The sequence below is a fragment of the Hyperolius riggenbachi genome, chromosome 2 (genome assembly GCF_040937935.1).
Source record: "Hyperolius riggenbachi isolate aHypRig1 chromosome 2, aHypRig1.pri, whole genome shotgun sequence".
In the NCBI taxonomy this organism is placed as follows: Eukaryota; Metazoa; Chordata; class Amphibia; order Anura; family Hyperoliidae; genus Hyperolius; species Hyperolius riggenbachi.
The window spans coordinates 28,404,662-28,425,412 of NC_090647.1; positions in this window are offsets into that span (position 1 = coordinate 28,404,662).

Genomic DNA, 20,751 nt, shown 5'->3' on the forward strand with positions numbered 1-20,751 from the left:
CCTGTTTGTTAAAGATTATCTTAGAGTAATTCTTGGGACTGTACTAGGCATTCCCTCTAGTGCAGTCGGATTGTATTATCTGTTTTGCCTGTACAGTCTTTCTGCCGCGATTGTCCTGTCGCCAGCGGCGGTCGACAGGAAATCATTCTGTGTCTTGATTGCCTTGTTGCCAGCGAGGGAACCGTTCTGTCTGTCTGGGGGTGCTAACCAGAGCAGCGGTTGCTACTGGTAGCCCCTTCTGTTCATCTGTCTGGATCGCACTCGCCCTAGGGGTAGTGGCAGTGCCTCCATCTGTATTCTGTTTGGGGGTGCTAACAGCTGTTTCAAAGTTTTAGCATGTAAGTGCAAATTTTTAATTTAAAAAAAAAATAAAAATTGGTGTTTTTGGTAGCAGTTAGTAGCCTGAAAGAATTTAGATTGACTCCTAAACTCCTAAACATTTAATAAAGTCAAAGTCATGCCTTATTAAAATTACTGATAAATTAAGCTAAATAAATTCTTTAAGGTTGTTCACTTGCTAATGAGCTGTCACATCCTGTGTTCCCCCTGGAGGACAGAACCTTTTGCAGCTTCTACATGAGCTTTATCCCCTACGCCCTCATTACAGTTTGCCTCTTTGGGACAAATTGTAAACAAGGGCATACAGTATTCTATGGCATCTATAAATACTCTACTGGGCTAGGGAACACTATTTATCTGCCGATCTACAGAGGTCTACATTCGGACCACTTGCAATGGACTCACGTAAAATAATTTTTCCATGTGATCTTTGCAAATCCAATGCTATTAAGAGATTTTACTTTTTAGTTTTTTTCAAGGGATAAAGTCAAGTCATGACATCATCCATACAAAACATCTCAGTGATCAACAATGGCTTCATTCTTGTGTGGCTCGTTGAAGTGGATTCATTAAGGTACTTATACGGTCTTCTTCTTTTTGCATTATATGTAACCACGATGTTGGTGAGTTCAGTGATAGTCTATATCTTCTGGACAGAAGAAAGCTTGCATGAACCTATGTACATTTTCATATGCCACCTGGTTCTCAATGTGATCTATGGATGTTCAGCTTTCTACCCCAAGTTATTTATCGACTTGTTCTCTAAATACTCAACCATCTCACTTGCTGGATGCCTTTTTCAAGGCTTCCTTATGCAAACTTATGGTTGTATTGACATTTTTACTTTCACTGCTATGGCATATGACCGATATCTGGCTGTAGGACATCCTCTGAGATACCCATATCTGATGACCAACTTGACAAGTCTAAAATTGCTATTTGCCATTTGGGTTTTTGTGTTTGTAGGTATGACTGTGAGCATATTGCTAACAGCAAAATTAACCTTCTGCTCAGGAAATATTGACAATGTCTATTGTGAGATATTTTCTCTCCAACGGCTGGCTTGTGGTGACACAAGCGTTAGCTCCGTTTATGGGACATCCATGACATTCTTTATGGTGGGTGGCTGTGTAGTTGTAATTGTTTACTCTTACATAAGGACGTCTCTCGTCTGCCTAAAACTTTCTGCGGAAGCCTCTCAAAAAGCCACCCAGACTCTGGTGACTCACTTGATGGCTTTTTCAATATTTATGGTTGCATCTATGTTTGTTGCTTTCAGATACCGACTAGCTACTGGTTCCTACTCAATGACTGCTCAAGTTTCCATTGCTTTAACCGGTGTGTTTACATCTATTACTCTAAACCCTCTGATCTATGGAATAAGGACACAACTTCTCAGGGTAAAAATTGTGCACAATTTGAAAAAATTGAGTAAAATGATATAATAAAACCAGTTATCACACTACCAACAGTTGATTTCATCACCATTGCATTAATAATAATCATCTATTATACTTTTCTTGGCAAACTTTCGGTTAGATTTCCAAAGTTGCAATAATAACTAGCAATTTATTACTACTGCAAAACATCCTGTTTATACTAACTAAAGAAAATTATAAACATGCCCTACGTGTAGAGTTTTTGCTAACCTCCAATTTTGGTTCGCGAACCTCGAACATGCGAAAAAAGTTTGCAAACATGTGAACTTTTCGAACCGCCATAGACTTCAATGGGCAGGCGAACTTTCAAAGCTACAAACACTAATTGTGGCCACTAAAGTGATGGAAAAGATGTTTCAAGGAGTCTAACACCTGTAGGGGGGCATGGCGGAGTGGGATATATGCCAAAAGTCCCGAAGGAAAATCCGGATTTTATGCACAGCAGGGTTTAAGGGCAGAAATCACATTGTTTTTGCTAAATTGGAGGCCTAAAGTGCTTTAAAACATCTTGCATGTCTATACATCAATCAGGTAGTGTAATTAGTGTACTGCTTCACACTGACAGACTAAACTCACTGTGTAACACACCGCAAACAGCTGTTTGTGTAGTGACGGCTGTGCTGGACTGGTGCGCACCATGGCGAGAGTGCAGGTGATGGTGGTTTTCAAGCCTATATGGTCGGGCTGAGGTCACTTACTGAGTGTCCAGCTGATTGAATTTGGTCTGTCCACAATGAAGCAACAGCCTTATTATCTTCTTGGGTCAGGTGTGCCCCCAACCCCAACACACTCATTTAGCTGGTCATTGCTTCATTGTGATACATAGTGATGCTCGGATACCCCTTTTTAATTTTCGAGTTCGGTCGAATTCGAATAGTAAATTATTCGCGTTCGGTCGAATATTCGAATCAAATTTTTTTTAATATTCGATTCGACCTCGGACTTCGAGCTCACTATTCGAGTCGGTATTCGAGCTCATTATTCAAGCTGACTATACGAATTGGCCTTAAATAGCTTCCAACACTTGTTTTGAGGGTGAATGATGCAAGAAACATCTTTTTTTCCAAGTAACAACAGCAAGTGATTATGTGGGGATGTTCCTTTAAAAAAAAAGGTGGAAAGAGAAGTTGTGTCCAAAATTTTGTTCAGTACTGTATATACTTCTTCTTCTTCTTTATCTTCTATATCTTCTTCTTCTTCTTCTATATCTTCTTCTTCTATATCTTCTTCTTCTATATCTTCTTCTATATCTTCTTCTTCTTCTTCTACATCGTCTTCTTCTTCTTCTTCTTCATCTTCTTCATCATCATCTTCTTCTTCATCTTCTTCTTCTTCGTCTTCATCATCTTCTTCTTCATCTTCTTCATCTTCTTCTTCTTCATCTTCTTCATCTTCTTCATCTTCTTCTTCTTCATCTTCTTCATCTTCTTCTTCTTCTTCTTCTTCTTCTTCTTTTTCTTCTCCTTCTTCTTCTTCTCCTTCTTTTTCTATATCGTCTTCTTCTTCTTCACTTATTTCTCTTTTATATTTTTTTTTTAAAGAAATGCAGCTATTTTTGAGCGTAATAAATAGCTGGTGGCGCACGCATGTTGGAAACGCCATTGTATGTGCCCCCTGGCAGTGGAAACACACAGACAGCAGGAGGTAAATTCAGCAGCAGGAGGAGGAGGATGATTGTGTGGCAGCAGGCAGTCAATGAGGCAGGCAGCGAGACGAGACATAATAGGCTGTGGTACCTAGCGGTGGTACCAGGCCGTAAATACACAGCATGAGGTTCCAGACAGCGGTCGTGAAGCCCACATCATGTCCAATACACAACTGGGACAGCACAGTTTTCAACCCGGACACCTCTAAAAATAATATCACACAGTATTAATAAAAAGAATATATATATTTTTTGTTTTTTTAAAGAAATGCAGCTATTTTTGAGCGTAACAAATAGCTGGTGGCGCACGCATGTTGGAAGCGCCATTGTATGTGCTCCCTGGCAGTGGAAACACACAGACAGCAGGAGGTAAATTCAGCAGCAGGAGGAGGAGGATGAGTGTGTGGCAGAAGCAGTCAATTAAGCAGGCAGCGTGACATAATAGCCCTGGTACCTAGCGGTGATACCAGGGCTGTAAATAAACACAGCAGGAGGTCCCAGACAGCGGTCGTGCAGCCCACATCATGTCCAATACACAACTGGGACAACACAGTTTTCAACCCGGGCACCTCAGAAAAATTAAACCTTTTTATTTAATTTTTTTGGTTTATTTGTTTTGTTTTTACAACAAATTACACAGACAGATATAGCTATTGTTTGACGTAATAGCTGGTGGCAGAGTGGCAGCAGAAGGTAATTCTGTGTACCCTGGCAGTGGGAAACACAGACAGACAGCAGCAGCAGCAGCAGGAGGAATGGAGGAGTAATGTGAGCAACTATTGTTTGACGTAATAGCTGGTGGCAGAGTGGCAGCAGAAGTAAATTCTGTGTACCCTGGCAGTGGGAAACACAGACAGACAGCAGCAGCAGCAGGAGGAATGGAGGAGTAGTGTGAGTGTGGCAGCAGGCCAGGCAGGCAGCGTGACATAATAGCCCTGGTACCTAGCGGTGATACCAGGGCTGTAAATAAACACAGCAGGAGGTCCCAGACAGCGGTCGTGCAGCCCACATCGTGTCCAATACACAACTGGGACAACACAGTTTTCAACCCGGGCACCTCAGAAAAATTAAACCTTTTTTTTTTTTCTGGTTTATTTGTTTTGTTTTTTACTGAAAATTACACAGACAGATATAGCTATTGTTTGACGTAATAGCTGGTTGCAGAGTGGCAGCAGAAGGTAATTCTGAGTACCCTGGCAGTGGGAAACACAGACAGACAGCAGCAGCAGCAGGAGGAATGGAGGAGTAATGTGAGCAACTATTGTTTGACGTAATAGCTGGTGGCAGAGTGGCAGCAGAAGGAAATTCTGTGTACCCTGGCAGTGGGAAACACAGTCAGACAGCAGCAGCAGGAGGAGGAATGGAGGAGTAGTGTGAGTGTGGCAGCAGGCCAGGCAGGCAGCGTGACATAATAGCCCTGGTACCTAGCGGTGATACCAGGGCTGTAAATAAACACAGCAGGAGGTCCCAGACAGCGGTCGTGCAGCCCACATCGTGTCCAATACACAACTGGGACAACACAGTTTTCAACCCGGGCACCTCAGAAAAATTAAACCTTTTTTTTTTTTATGGTTTATTTGTTTTGTTTTTTACTGAAAATTACACAGACAGATATAGCTATTGTTTGACGTAATAGCTGGTGGCAGAGTGGCAGCAGAAGGTAATTCTGTGTACCCTGGCAGTGGGAAACACAGACAGACAGCAGCAGCAGCAGGCAGAGCCGGGACAAGATCCTCCAGCACCCAAGGCTGAGACACCAAAGTGCGCCCCCCTATCCCTCCCACCCCACCATCACACACTGATTGCTATTAGACTAAGAGGCGCCACAGGGCCCACAACCTCCCCAACACCTTAATATCTAGTTATCTGGCTTGCAGTCACTGCCATGTATCCCCTTTTCTTATTTATTTCTGCTTCAAACACAATTAAGAATAAAAGCTGAATGAATTCTGCACCTCCTTCTACACTGCGCCCTGAGGCTGGAGCCTCTCCAGCCTATGCCTCGGCCCGGCCCTGGCAGCAGGAGGAATGGAGGAGTAATGTGAGCAACTATTGTTTGACGTAATAGCTGGTGGCAGAGTGGCAGCAGAAGGAAATTCTGTGTACCCTGGTAGTGGGAAACACAGACAGACAGCAGCAGCAGCAGGAGGAATGGAGGAGTAGTGTGAGTGTGGCAGCAGGCCAGGCAGGCAGCGTGACATAATAGCCCTGGTACCTAGCGGTGATACCAGGGCTGTAAATAAACACAGCAGGAGGTCCCAGACAGCGGTCGTGCAGCCCACATCATGTCCAATACACAACTGGGACAACACAGTTTTCAACCTGGGCACCTCAGAAAAATTAAACCTTTTTTTTTTTATGGTTTATTTGTTTTGTTTTTAACTGAAAATTACACAGACAGATATAGCTATTGTTTGACGTAATAGCTTGTGGCAGAGTGGCAGCAGAAGGTAATTCTGTGTACCCTGGCAGTGGGAAACACAGACAGACAGCAGCAGCAGCAGGAGGAATGGAGGAGTAATGTGAGCAACTATTGTTTGACGTAATAGCTGGTGGCAGAGTGGCAGCAGAAGGAAATTCTGTGTACCGTGGCAGTGGGAAACACAGACAGACAGCAGCAGCAGCAGGAGGAATGGAGGAGTAGTGTGAATGTGGCAGCAGGCCAGGCAGGCAGCGTGACATAATAGCCCTGGTACCTAGCGGTGGTACCAGGGCTGTAAATAAACACAGCAGGAGGTCCCAGACAGCGGTCGTGCAGCCCACATCGTGTCCAATGCACAACTGGGACAACATAGTTTTCAACCCAGGCACCTCAGAAAAATTAAACCTTTTTTTTTTTTTTTTTAAATGTAAATACAGGCAGCAGGGGCAGCTATTGTTTGACGTAATAGCTGGTGGCAGAGTGGCAGCAGAAGGTAAATCTGTGTACCCTTGGCAGTGGGAAACACAGACAGACAGCAGAAGGGCAGTACACAGCAGCCCACTGTAGATGTAAAATGTGTGGCTGCAGGCGACGTAATAGTCAAAGTGAACCAGGCTGGCTTAGTGAGCAGGAGCCAGGAGGTGGTAAAGGGTGGTAAGGCACATTAACGATGGTTCTTCCGGTAGCCAGTTCATGTCCCCCTCTCGCCGACAACAGGGGCCAGGAACTCGCCTTCCACCCACGCCTGGTTCATCTTGAGAAACGTCAGTCTGTCCACAGACTTGTGAGACAGACGTGAGCGTTTCTCGGTGACCACGCCACCAGCTGCACTGAAGCAGCGCTTGGACAGCACGCTGGAAGGGGGACAGGACAGCACTTCCAGGGCGTACTGCGCCAGCTCGCTCCAGATCTCCAGGCGCTTGACCCAATACTCCATGGGATCAACAGGGGCATCGCTGTCAAGCCCGCTGTAGGACCCCATGTAGTCAGTCACCATTCGGGTCAGGCGCTGGCTGTGACCGGAGGAGGATGCTGCTGCATGCAACTCCTCTCTAGTCACTGCTGCCGGAGCCTCTACAGTCCTGTAGAGCTCGTTGCTGAGAGACAGCAGGTCTGTGGGGCGCTTGCTGCCGGATGCAGGCACCTGCTGCTGCCTCTGTGCTGGCTGGACAGTGGGGGTGGAAGGCTGGGGGAAGGCTTCCTCCAAGCGCTCAACAAGGGCCTGCTGCAAGCTCCTTATTTGTTGTGCTGGGTCTCCTCCTGCAGGCGGCAGGAACTGGCTCAACTTCCCCTTGAGGCGTGGGTCCAACATCATGCTGATCCAGATGTCCTCCCTCTGCTTCATCTGGATCACCCTGGGGTCCTTGCGCAGGCACGTCAGCATGTGCGCTGCCATTGGGAAGAGGCGGGCCACGTGTGCTGGCACATCGACGTGATCTGTCCTCATCCTCCTCCTCTGCCGCCTCATCCTCTCTCCACCCCCGCACCAACTCAGCTGCGCTGTGCTGATCCGCCTCATCAGCAGCAAGGTCAGGGACCTCCACCAAGTCCTCCTCCTCCTCCCCCTCAGAGGTGGACTGTGCAGCTCCTTGCCGCTCCTGCTGGTCCAAGGCTGTCGCTCCCTGTTCCAGCAAAGCATCGAGGGCCCTGTTCAGCAGACAAACCAGGGGCACCCACTCGCAGACCATAGCATGGTCCCTGCTCACCATGTTAGTGGCCTGCAGAAAGGGAGCCAGCACTAAGCACACCTGCTGCATGTGCCTCCAGTCATCATCAGGGACGATGGACGGGATGTTGCTGGTCTTGTCCCTTCTCTGAGCGGCGGAAACAGTGGCCTGGGCAAGGTACTGGTTGACAGCGTGCTTCTGTTCAACCAGACGCTCCAACATCGCCAGGGTGGAGTTCCAGCGAGTTGGAACGTCAAGGATCAGCCGATGGCGTGGCAGCTCCAGCTCCTTTTGCACATCTTCCAGGCTCGCACAGGCTGCAGCCGAGCGCCGGAAGTGACGCACAATGTTCCTTGCCGTTTACAGCAGTTCGCCCATCCCCTGGTAGGTGCGCAAGAACTTCTGCACCACCAGGTTCAGCACGTGGGCAAGACAGGGGATGTGGGTCAGGTTTCCCCTGTCTATTGCGGCAACCAGATTGGCCCCATTGTCGGCCACCACCTCTCCGACTCTGAGGCCTCTGGGGGTCAGCCAAATCCTCTTCTGCTCCTGGAGTTTGGCCAACACATGGGTTGCCGTCAGTTTGGTCTTCCCAAGGCTGACCAACTGCAGCAGCGCTTGGCAGTGGCGGGCCTTCACGCTGCTGCTGAGGCGGGGGGTTTGGCCAGGTGTGCCGGAGGATGGCAGAGGATCGTAGGAACCTGCTGCAGTTCCCCTGACCCTGCGGGGTGGCACCACCCACTGTGTTGCTGCTGCTGCTGTGCCCGCTGCTGCTCTCCCATCCTCACCCCCTTCCACCAAGCTGACCCAGTGGACAGTGAAGGACAGGTAGCGGCCTGTCCCGAAGCGGCTGCTCCAGGAGTCCATGGTGACATGGACCCTTTCACCAACCGCGTGCTCCAGCCCTCGCTCCACATTGGCCATCACAAAGCGGTGCAGTGCAGGAATGGCCTTGCGGGCGAAGAAGTGTCTGCTGGGGAGCTGCCAGTCTGGGGCTGCACAAGCAAGCAGCGCACTCATGTCGCTCCCCTCCTGCACGAGCGTGTACGGCAGGAGTTGGGAGCACATGGCCCGTGCCAGCAAGCCATTCAGCTGCCGCACGTGACGGCTGCTGGGAGGCAGAGCCCTAACCACCCCCTGGAAGGACTTGCTCAAAAGGCTCTGGCGTGGCCTTTTGCTTGCACGGGAATCAGCAGACACAGCAGAGGAGGCCACTGAGGACTGGCTGCCAGAACAGGCCTCAGTGTCGGCGGCAGGAGTTGCAGAGGGGGGAGGAGCAGTGCGTTTCCGCACTCCTGCTGGTGCTGCTGAAAGAGCAGGAGGGCGGGTGGCTGCTGTTGCTGCTGCTGCTGCTGAAGGCTGTGCAGTGATGGGTGTGGTGCCACTGCCAGCACCAGATGCCTTCAGCCTCTGGAACTCCTCATGCTGGTGGAAATGTTTCGCAGCAAGGTGGTTGATGAGCGAGCTGGTGCTGAACTTTAAGGGGTCTGCACCTCTGCTCAACTTCCGCTGACATTGGTTGCAAGTGGCGTACTTGCTGTACACTGTGGGCATGGTGAAAAATCGCCAGATTGGTGACAAAAACAACCCCCTATGGCCTGGAGCCGCTGCTGCCTGTCTCCCTGTGGTGGTTGGGGCGGGGGCTTGGGTGCAGCTGGTGGTGGTACTGGCAGATGCTGCTGCTGCTGCTGCTGAGCCTAAGACACCAGCAGGCTGTGGGACCTGCCTACTGCTGCCAATGCTTGCAATGATGCGCCTCCTTGCAAGGCCCACAAGCGCATCCTCCTCCTCAGAGCTGCTGATGATGACCCCAGGTGCTGGTGGTGGCGGCACCCAGTCTTTGTCTGTCACCACGTCATCATCATCATCATCATCCTCCCCCTCCTGAAACATGTCCTGTGCTGGGATGATGACCCCCCAAACTCCTCTCCTGATGCATGGATGGGCTGCTTGACTGTTGCCACAGTCTTGCTGTCCAATCCCTCCTCCCCCAAAGTGCCCATCAGCATCTCCTCCTCAAAATCACCATCAACAGCAGACAATACCCTGATGGTGCCTGGGGTCAAAAGACTGCTGAGTGACAGGTCGGCGACTGACGGTGAACTGGCCTCCTCCCCAGGCCCTGCTGGGCGGCTGCTGCGAACAGGGGTGGTGGTGGTGGTGGTGGTGAGGGTGGAGGCCTCGGATGCAGAGCTGATGGCGAGCTGCTCATCCTCCGTCATCAGTTGCACCACAGTGTCTGCATCCTTTTCCTCAATGGGACGTTTCCGACCCGGCTGGAGGAAAATCGGAGCAGGTGCTACACGCTGCTGTTGCTGCTGTGTCTCTGCAGCGTGAGTTGCAGATGCTCCTGCTGGGCGGCGCCCAAGGCGTCCACGGCCAGTGGCTATAGGAGTAATGTTAGCCACTGACGCTGCTGCTGCGGAACTGTGCATGGTGGCGCGGCCGCGGCTTGCCACAATGCTGCTCCCTCTCCTCCTGATTCCCTTGCTGCCCTTCCCCTTGCCCAAACCGCGCTGGCTGCCACTTCCAGACATCTTAGATGTTTTGGGCGTAAACACAAACGTTTTTAAAAAGGGCGGGTGAAAAGTGGGGGTCTTTAATGGAGTGGGTTGGTGGGTGAGGTGACACTAATCACTAAGTGATTAGATCGCTAACTGATTAGTACAGTACAATTACAAAATACAATAATCGGTAATCAGTAAGTATGAACAGTGAACAGTGAGTGTTTCCACTAGTACACTAACTAGAAAATACAATAATCAGTAGTAATCACTCAGATTCAGTAGAAGGAAATAGAGTGTTTGTACACTACAGACAGTGAGTGCACGCACGCGCACACACGCGCAGGAGCTAGCCTATGAACAGTGACTGAGTGAGTGTCCCTAGTACAGTAAGTAAGTAGTAACAGTCAGGAAGTACAACTAGAAATTACAATAATCAGTAGTAATCACAAGGAAATAGAGTGTGTGTACACTACAGACAGTGAGTGCACGCACGCGCACACACGCGCAGGAGCTAGCCTATGAACAGTGACTGAGTGAGTGTCCCTGGTACAGTAAGTAAGTAGTAACAGTCAGGAAGTACAGCTAGAAATTACAATAATCAGTAGTAATCACAAGCAAATAGAGTGTGTGTACACTACAGACAGTGAGTGCACGCACGCGCACACACGCGCAGGAGCTAGCCTATGAACAGTGACTGAGTGAGTGTCCCTAGTACAGTAGTAACAGTCAGGAAGTACAACTAGAAATTACAATAATCAGTAGTAATCACAAGGAAATAGAGTGTGTGTACACTACAGACAGTGAGTGCACGCACGCGCACACACGCGCAGGAGCTAGCCTATGAACAGTGACTGAGTGAGTGTCCCTAGTACAGTAGTAACAGTCAGGAAGTACAACTAGAAATTACAATAATTAGTAGTAATCACAAGGAAATAGAGTGTGTGTACACTACAGACAGTGAGTGCACGCACGCGCACACACGCGCAGGAGCTAGCCTATGAACAGTGACTGAGTGAGTGTCCCTAGTACAGTAAGTAAGTAGTAACAGTCAGGAAGTACAACTAGAAATTACAATAATCAGTAGTAATCACAAGGAAATAGAGTGTGTGTACACTACAGACAGTGAGTGCACGCACGCGCACACACGCGCAGGAGCTAGCCTATGAACAGTGAATGAGTGAGTGTCCCTAGTACAGTAGTAACAGTCAGGAAGTACAACTAGAAATTGCAATAATCAGTAGTAATCACAAGGAAATAGAGTGTGTGTACACTACAGACAGTGAGTGCACGCACGCGCACACACGCGCAGGAGCTAGCCTATGAACAGTGACTGAGTGAGTGTCCCTAGTACAGTAAGTAAGTAGTAACAGTCAGGAAGTACAGCTAGAAATTACAATAATCAGTAGTAATCACAAGGAAAAAGAGTGTGTGTACACTACAGACAGTGAGTGCACGCACGCGCACACACGCGCAGGAGCTAGCCTATGAACAGTGACTGAGTGAGTGTCCCTAGTACAGTAGTAACAGTCAGGAAGTACAACTAGAAATTACAATAATCAGTAGTAATCACAAGGAAATAGAGTGTGTGTACACTACAGACAGTGAGTGCACGCACGCGCACACACGCGCAGGAGCTAGCCTATGAACAGTGACTGAGTGAGTGTCCCTAGTACAGTAAGTAAGTAGTAACAGTCAGGAAGTACAACTAGAAATTACAATAATCAGTAGTAATCACAAGGAAATAGAGTGTGTGTACACTACAGACAGTGAGTGCACGCACGCGCACACACGCGCAGGAGCTAGCCTATGAACAGTGACTGAGTGTCCCTCCCTAGTACAGTAAGTAGTAACAGTAAGTACAACTAGAAATTACAATAATCAGTAATCAGAAGGAAATAGAGTGTGTGTACACTACAGTGCACGCACACACACACGGTCACACGCAGGAGCTATGAACAAACAGTGACAGTGAGTGTCCTAGTACAGTTATATAACTACAATACAAAATACAATCACTCAGTACTAGTAAAGGACAGCAGAAATACTGGTATAGATGAGAAATAAACTAACAGAGGACAGGAGAGAACAGCTGAGCTGCCCACACAGGCAGGCCCTGAGGCCTAAAGTTGTGTAAGCTTGCCTGCAGCAGCTGGCTCTCTAGTAACACACAAGCTACTAACTAAAATACAATGTCTATCTAACTAACAACAATATAGGTGTATATAGGAGGTGTATGTGAGCAAAAACGCTAGGTGAATGACCACAATAAAGCTCTTGCTAAGCCAAAGCACAAAGGAGCAGATCTCTCTCTGTACAAAGTCAGGCAAGGACGGAAAAACGGAACATGGCGGCCGCTATTTATAGGGTAGGGGCTGACCAGGGTCCCCCTCTGTGATTGGCTGCCGTCAGAGGGCCTGGGAGCCCTCTGATTGGCTCTGAGGACATCAATCTGGGCTATGACGCTATTCGAGCTCGAACACCGAGCTCGAATAGCTGAAAAAGAGCTCGAATATACGAGCTACTCGAATATTCGAGCTCTGTTGAGCACCACTGGTGATACACAAGCCCCTTCACCGTGGCAAGGTAACGATCACGAAGGGTAATTGATACATGTACATGCCTTTTGTTTTGTTGTTGCAGCTGCAGTGCAGCCAGAAAAATTAGGCAGGCATTTACACGCACCAGAAAAATTATTATAGCGGCCGCTGCCTGTTGGTGGTGGCGTAGAAGGCAGTCAAGCGGCCTGCAGGCAGAGATGCTGTGTGGGGACCGACTTAGTCTTGGGGCAGGCAGTCACAAGCGTGCAGGCAGAGATGCTGTTTGTGGGGACTGTCTTCGGGCAGGCCTGATCATGCTTTGCAGACCAGGCATCCAGGGGCGTAGCAATAGGGGTTGCAGAGGTTGCGACCGCATCGGGGCCCTTGGGCCAGAGGGGCCCCGAAGGGACCTCACTCAACTACATTATTAGCTCTCTGTTGATCCTGTGCTCATAATAATCACTTCTATAGATACTTTGAATAGTGGTAATCATTAACAAACTGTTCCCCATCCCCTTCTTACACCTCTGACACTGTAGCTGCCATTGGCAGGTTTTGGTGCGCCGTATCAATTGTTATGTATAGAGTGCTTGGGGGGCCCCAATGTAAAACACGCATCGGGGCCCACAGCTCTTTAGCTACGCCACTGCAGGCATCCATGGTCAGATGGACCCTTGACCCAACGCTGTGTGCCAGAGTTGACACCACTTGCCTTTCAACATCACGGTACAGTTTGGGTATTGCCTTTTTTTGAGAAATTATTGTGTGATGGTATCTTACACTGCGGTGTGTGGCTTTGCTTTTGTGTGTTGCTTTTCCTCAGGTGGTCATCCCATTGCAGTTTGTGCTTTCTAATCATGTGCCTTCATAAGGTAGTTGTCAGTGCTGCTCGGATGCCACTTTTCACTATCTGGAACTAATTCGGATCCGGATGCTAAGATATCCGATCCGGGTCGGATATCCGAGTTCAAAATTTTCCTCAGTATCCGGGGTATCTGGCCGGATTCGGATATCTGTATAGAAAAACCAGAAGTGCCCTTTAAATTGCTTTAAAAACGTTTTTTTAGGGTAAATGAGGCATGTAGCATCATTATTTTGTAAAGGGGAACACCAATTGATGATGTGGGAACTTTAAATCCCCCCCCCCCCCCCAAAAAAAAAAATTGCTGTCAATTAACATTAGGCCTAGGTTCCGGAGAGCGGTCATGCAGCCCACATTGTGTCCAAAGTCCAACCGCACAACTGGGGCATGGCAATTTTTAGCCCAGATACCTCCAAAAAATGATGCAGCAATTATGTTTTGGGTTAAAAATAGGTGGTATCAGCACAGCAGCAGTGGCCTGTGGCACCCTGGCGGTAGGAGCAGCACAGGCAGCAGGAGCAGGGGTAAAGTCTGCCAGGAGCATGCCAGACGTGGCACTTGGCATGTGGCACTTGGCACATGGCACTTGGCACGTGGCACTTGGCATTTGGCACTTGGCCCTTGGCACTTGGCATTTGGCACTTGGCACTTGGCATTTGGCACTCGGCATTTGGCACTTTGCACATGCCACCTGATACATGCAAAGTGCACAATGCAAAGTGCCACGTGCAAAGTCATGTGCAAAGTTCCATATGCAAAGTGCAAAGTGCCATGTGCAAAGTGCAAAGTGCCAAATGCAAAGTGCAAAGTCATGTGCAAAGTGCAAAGTGCAAAATCACGTGCAAAGTGTCACATGCAAAGTGCAAAGTGCCACGTGCAAAGTGCAAAGTCACGCGCAAAGTGCCACGTGCAAAGTGGAAAAACACGTGCAAAGTGCCACGTCACGTGCAAAGTGACATGTGGCACTTTGCACGTGACTTTCCACTTTGCACATGGCACTTTGCACTTTGCTTGTGACTTTGCACTTTGCATGTGGCACTTTGCATGTGACTTTGCACGTGGCACTTTGCACTTTGCACGTAACTTTGCAATGTTTGCACATGGCACTTTGCACTGTTTGCACGTGGCACTTTGTATGTGACTTTGCACTTTGCACTTTGTACGTGACTTTGCACTTTGCACTTTGCACTTTGCACTTTGCACATGGTACTAGTACTAACTAGTAGTAACTAACTACACAATTACACAGTAATGCTATTCCCTAATCCCTAACCTAAACTTTCGCTAGCTAAGGCTAATAGCTGGCCAGCAGGCAGCAGCTGGCCTGGTCTGTGCACAGCACACACACAGACACATAGCTGCAGCAGCCCTGGAGCTCACACTCTGACTGTCAGACAATGAAATCAATCAAGCTAATTAACGATTTACAATAGTGTAGTGATAGTGAAGCGGTTAATCACTTAACAGCTTTAGGTTTATACTGTATTCAGCCCTTGCAGTTGCAGCAGCACTAGAGCATGTCTCTCAGTGTGCCTTCAGCAAGCGAGGGGCGATATGTCTCATCATGGCAGCCCTCCTTATTATGCAGGGGGGCTGGCCAGTGTTCCTTTCTGTGATTGGGTGCCAGGGCCTAGGCTGGGAGGCCTCTGATTGGTTCAATGAGGTCAGGTGGGGCTGGCCAAGGTTCCCTTCTGTGATTGGTTAAAGTTGAAGAGAAATCGAGAGCCCAATATGGTGTAGTATGTCAAAATTGATTGGATAAATGAAACAGTGAGATGGTAATACTCACAAACACGGGTTACCACCTAGGTAACCACTCATTAGGCAGGTGAGGAGATTAGACCTGTCCTCACTCAGGATTAAGAAGTCGCTCTCTGTAGATAGGAAGAAAGGGGGTAGATCACCCCTCCACCTGGGGTGGACTCAAATATATTGGTAGGTGAACAGAGGCGCCAGAAGGATAAAAGTACATAAAATTTTTTAAAAATTGCTGGGAGGAAGTGGTGGACTCGCCTCCATTAAAGCAGACACCAAGGACTGTAAATGTATAGATATACACATTTATTGAAAATACCCCAAAGATGCAACGCGTTTCGCGGGCACAGCCCACTTCTTCAGGCAATAAGCAGGGGATAAACAACAGCAATTCAGTTATAGCAAGCAGAGCACCTCTGCACTGTTGTGAGGTCGCTTGCTGCTTTAAATGTCACATTCACATGCTTATTGCCTGAAGAAGTGGGCTGTGCCCGCGAAACGCGTTGCATCTTTGGGGTATTTTCAATAAATGTGTATATCTATACATTTACAGTCCTTGGTGTCTGCTTTAATGGAGGCGAGTCCACCACTTCCTCCCAGCAATTTTTAAAAAAATTTATGTACTTTTATCCTTCTGGCGCCTCTGTTCACCTACCAATATATTCTGTGATTGGTTGCTAGGGTTTCTGCTGGGATTGGCTCCAGGTCATCATCTCCTTAGTTACAGTATTTCAGATCCAGATATCCGCAATATCCGCGGATATCCGGGTTATGCAGCCAACTATCTGCAGATAGCTATCTGGATTTGGGCCCAACTTTTTGGAATCTGAATCCAGTTGGATAGCTGAAAAAAGGTCAGATATCCGGGTTACTTGGATATCCGAAATCTGGAAGAGCAGCACTAGTAGTTGTCCCTACGTGGGTCTTGGTCTTTCCACGGCTCAGTTTTCGGTGGCAAAGAGTACAGATGGCATTGCTATCATCTGAAGCAGACACTCAAAAAAATGTCCACACCGCTGAGCCCTGTGATGATGGCACTTTGGTGATGGCTGTCGACGGAGTGTTAAGTGGGGTGCCAGAATCAGAGCAGGAGGAGGAAGATATATCACTTATCCGTGCGGAAGCTGAGGAAGATGAGGTGTTCTGTGTTGAATAGTCAACTACGTCCTGACAATATTGAGGTTTGATGGCACGTGCCTTCTTCTGAACACTGTACTTTGGTCAAGGTCCGCATGAAATCATGACAGCACAACCTCGAACAGACCTGCCGGGTGGCCTGCCTCTTGTTTTGTCCATATTGGGGGGGATGAAGTGAGAGGTATGCACTGACTTGACTAATACGATGTGTGGTTACACAGGTGCAGTGAAAAGGTTGCAGAGACTGCTGGTACAACAATGTGCGGTCACACAGGTGCAGTGAAAAGGTGACTGCTGGTACAACAATGTGCAGTTACACAGGTGCAGTGAAAAGGTTGCAGTGGCTGCTGGTACAACAATGTGCGGTTACACAGGTGCAGTGAACAGGTATGCAGTGACTGGCATTTAAAACTGCGTGCTGTTACACAGGTGCAGTAAAAAGGTATGCACGGACTGGTATTACAAATGAACAGGTATGCAGTGAATGGTATATAACACTGCGTGCTGTTACGCAGGTGCAGTGAACAGGTATGCAGTGACTGGTATCAATACAATGTGCAGCTGTCACACACACAGGTGCAGTGAACAGTTATGCAGTGACTACTGGTACATAACATTGCGTGCAGTCACGCAGGTGCAGTGAACATGAACAGGTATGCACGGTCAGACTGGTATTATGAATGTGAAGCTCTCACACACAGGTGCAGTGAAAAGGTAGGCACTAAATGTGCTGGGCCTTGCACAGTATAGCAATTAGCAATTAGCAAAGGCCAGCTGTGACACACAGGGCTGTATAATGCAGTGTCAGTGGCACACAAAAATAAAAAAAACTTCACAAGAACATTAGCTCTGAAAAGAGCTCTTTTTGTGGTGCTTTTCAACAACAAATATCAGCTAGGAGCAAGCTACAAGAGCCTAACTAAGCTTTCCCTATCTTTGCAGCAGGTTCCTCTCCCTTCTCTCACTACTGCAGCAACACCGAGTGAGATAGTGGCCAATGCAGCTGCCTTATATAAGGGGGGGGGAAGCTCCAGGAGGTAGTGCAGCCTGATTGGCTGTCATGTGTCTGCTGACTGTGATGTAGAGGGTCAAAGTTCAGCCCAATGATGTAGTATAGGGGCCTTGCATTTCGATGTGAACGCGAACCACCAATGTTCGCGCGAATTAGTTCGCGGCTGAACCGTTTGGGACAACTCTACCTACGTGCAGTCATTTGATATTCCTTACCAATCGACATTCAAAAAGCTTTGGCCTAATATGATGATTGCACTGCAGTGATTGCCAGTTAATAGCAGATGCGATTTCTTTTTAGCTGTGTACTTCTTAAAAAAAAGTCATTTAAAAAAAATATATATTTCCATTCAGAAATAAAGGTGTATCTTTTCATTGTTGTGTCCGTCACTAATTACAAGCCTGCAAAAATGACAGTAATATACCTCCATGACATACATATTTAAAAAAAATGCATGGAGGATCCGCGAGTGACTGCGAAGGCACGGGATGGCTGCAGGGGGCTGGTAGAAGCCCCAGGCAAGTAAAACTGTTTTTTTTTTTATTCCTGACTTAAATGTCCCTTTAAGGGTGCTTTCTGGATGCTTCAGACTCAATATTAAAAATAGTCCTAGCTAATACAATACTATATATATTCCATGAACTCAGTGGTATAGCAATAGGAGATGCAGAGGTAGCGACCGCACTGGGGCCCCTGGACCAGAGGAGCCCCCTAGGGGACCTCCTTCATCTATCTTATTAGCTTTTTGTTGGTGCTCTGTCGATAATGAACACCTTGATATGTGCATTGCATAGTGGTAATCCTTTACAAACTGTTTCCTTACTCTATGTACACCTCTCTGACACTGCAGCTGTCATTGGTAGGTCTTGGGGGTCCATATCAATAGAGTGCTTGGGGCCCCATCTAAGACTCGCACTGGGGACCCAAGGTCCTTAGTTACGAGGCATGAACTCTATATTAAATGTCAGGCATGAACTCTATATTAAACGTCAGGCATGAACTCTATATTAAATGTTTAAATACAGTAATTGAAAGTATATTAACCTTGGGAGAGCTGTGGAACTCAGTCTTTTAGCACAGTAGAGACCACAAACAGCCTAAGAAATTGGCTTTTTCACCACTGTGAGTATTGCCGGTGACTTGTGCTGGTTGGTTAGTTGAGTTCCGGATTAGAGGTGGCCCGAACCGTTCGCCGGGCTAATCTCTCTGTGCCCTGCACTACTCCGGGTCGCAATGACCCGGAGTAGTACGCCTGCGCTGGCCCGGCGGTGCACGTCCTAAACCGCGCTCCTGTTGCCGGGCACTCTCTGCGCATGAGCGTGACGTCACTCATGACATCACGCACATGCGCAGAAAGTGCCCACCAACAGGAGCGCGATCTAGGACGCGCACCACCGGGCCAGCGCTGGCGTACTACTCCGGGTCATAGCGACCCGGAGTAGCACAGGGAGACTGAGGTGTTCGCCTGCGAACGGTTCGGGAACCGTTCGCGACATCTCTATTCCGGATAACCAGGACTCTACTATACTTAGTTACATTCATTTTTTTTTTTATATAATATTCTTACCAATTTAATACATTCAATGTTTTATTTAAATATTTATTTACTGATTGTGGGCAACCCTTTTTTTTTTTTTTTTTAATGTTTTCTGAAATATTTATTTAATGCTTACATTGCCTATGTCTGCAATTTAATTTATGTGAGCAAAATAAACCATGGAAATAAATTGGATTTAATAAAAGTAGACTTCAAAGTTTTCTGTCGATTGTGAAACAGGATCCTAGCACAATGGGCAAGCAGACACCTGCACATGGATTAAGAAATGTGGTCACCAGACATAGAAGACATAGAAGAGACTGCTTTGTGAAATAAATAGTGCACGTCCTCTCTCTTTAAATCAATATGCATACATGCATGAGATTCTATTCATTCCTATGGGAAAAGGATTGCAATAGTTTAAGTAGTAGTTACGTATTACTGGATCTCGTTTATGGGAATGAACACGTTTATGTGGAGATGGATTCCCGTAAATCAGAAATTTCTCTTCCACACAAAAACAATCTATTTTAGAGAATATTCAGTTAACTCATGATAGAACACTAGGATTTTGTAAAGGATCAAAATAAACCTACCCACCACCACCACCACCACGCACGCACGCACGCACGCACGCACGCACGCACGCACACACACACACACACACACATGCTATTTATACTTAAAGGGACTCCGAGCTCAACATAAATAATAAAATAGTACTGACCTGGGGCTTTCTGCAGCCCAGTGTAGGTCGGGACGTCCCACGCCGGCGTCCTGGCTCTTCTCCCATCACTTCTTCAGAAATGGCTGGCGGGCGGCAGCCGGGCACCTCGCATCATCACGGCGGCCGGCGTGACTGTACGGTGCATGCGCGATTAAACCGCGCATGCGCCGTACAGTCACGCCGGCCGCCGTGATGACGTGAGGAGGCCGGCATGTGACGTCGGCAAATGACAATTACGGAAGAGGAGCCTGACACTCGTCCCAGTGTCGCCCGGCTGCCGCCCGCCAGCCATTTCTGAATTTTATTATTTATGTTGAGCTCGGAGTCCCTTTAAATGGTCAGTTTTGTTGAAAAATACCACCCGTCAATCAAGTTCAACGAGAAAAAAAATTGTCCTGCACTATAAAGTAAAAAACTCTTAAAAAGTTTGGGCCAATTTGCCTTTAAAGGGAAAACCCCAGCCACTTACTGCTAGAACCCCTAGCTCACTGTCATGTGACTTCATTGAGCACTGCAATTGCTCAGCTGCCAGGGAGATGCTAGGCCTTAAACTGGAGTAAAAGGACCTAGGTCTTGACAACACATAGTAGGAGGGGTTTCACCACAATTTTAGCCATACAGATGTCCCTAATGATCTGTTTGAGAAAAGGTAAAGATTTCTCATGGGAAAGGGGTATCAGCTACTGATTGGGATGAAGTTCACTCCTTGGTAGAGCAATATGTCTCATGTTAAGCAGAAGGCATTCTGGTGGTGGTGAGGGAGGAAGGGCTGTGGTGGTCAAGTGGCCCTGCTTGCTCTGGTTTGGACCCAGGTGTATGAACACAGCAGCAGGCAACAGGCATGGACAGAGAATCCACTGGAAGGTGAGCAAAACCTTGTCATGGGAAGAAAGGTTATATGTATGGGTTCTGTGGAGGAAGGAGACCAAGGACAGATCCAGAAGAAACCCTGTAGACTTAAAAAAAATGAAAAATAATCATAAAAGGAAAATATCACCCAAGTTCAACTAGTTAATCTAGAAAGAAACAATTTTTATGAAAAGTCTTCAGAGAAGACTGAAGGACACCTAGGGCCTGATGCACAAAAGACAGGCAGCACACGGTAATTTAACCAGTACTAACTCAAGGGGAGCACCTCCCGTTACACTATTAATGCCACATGATG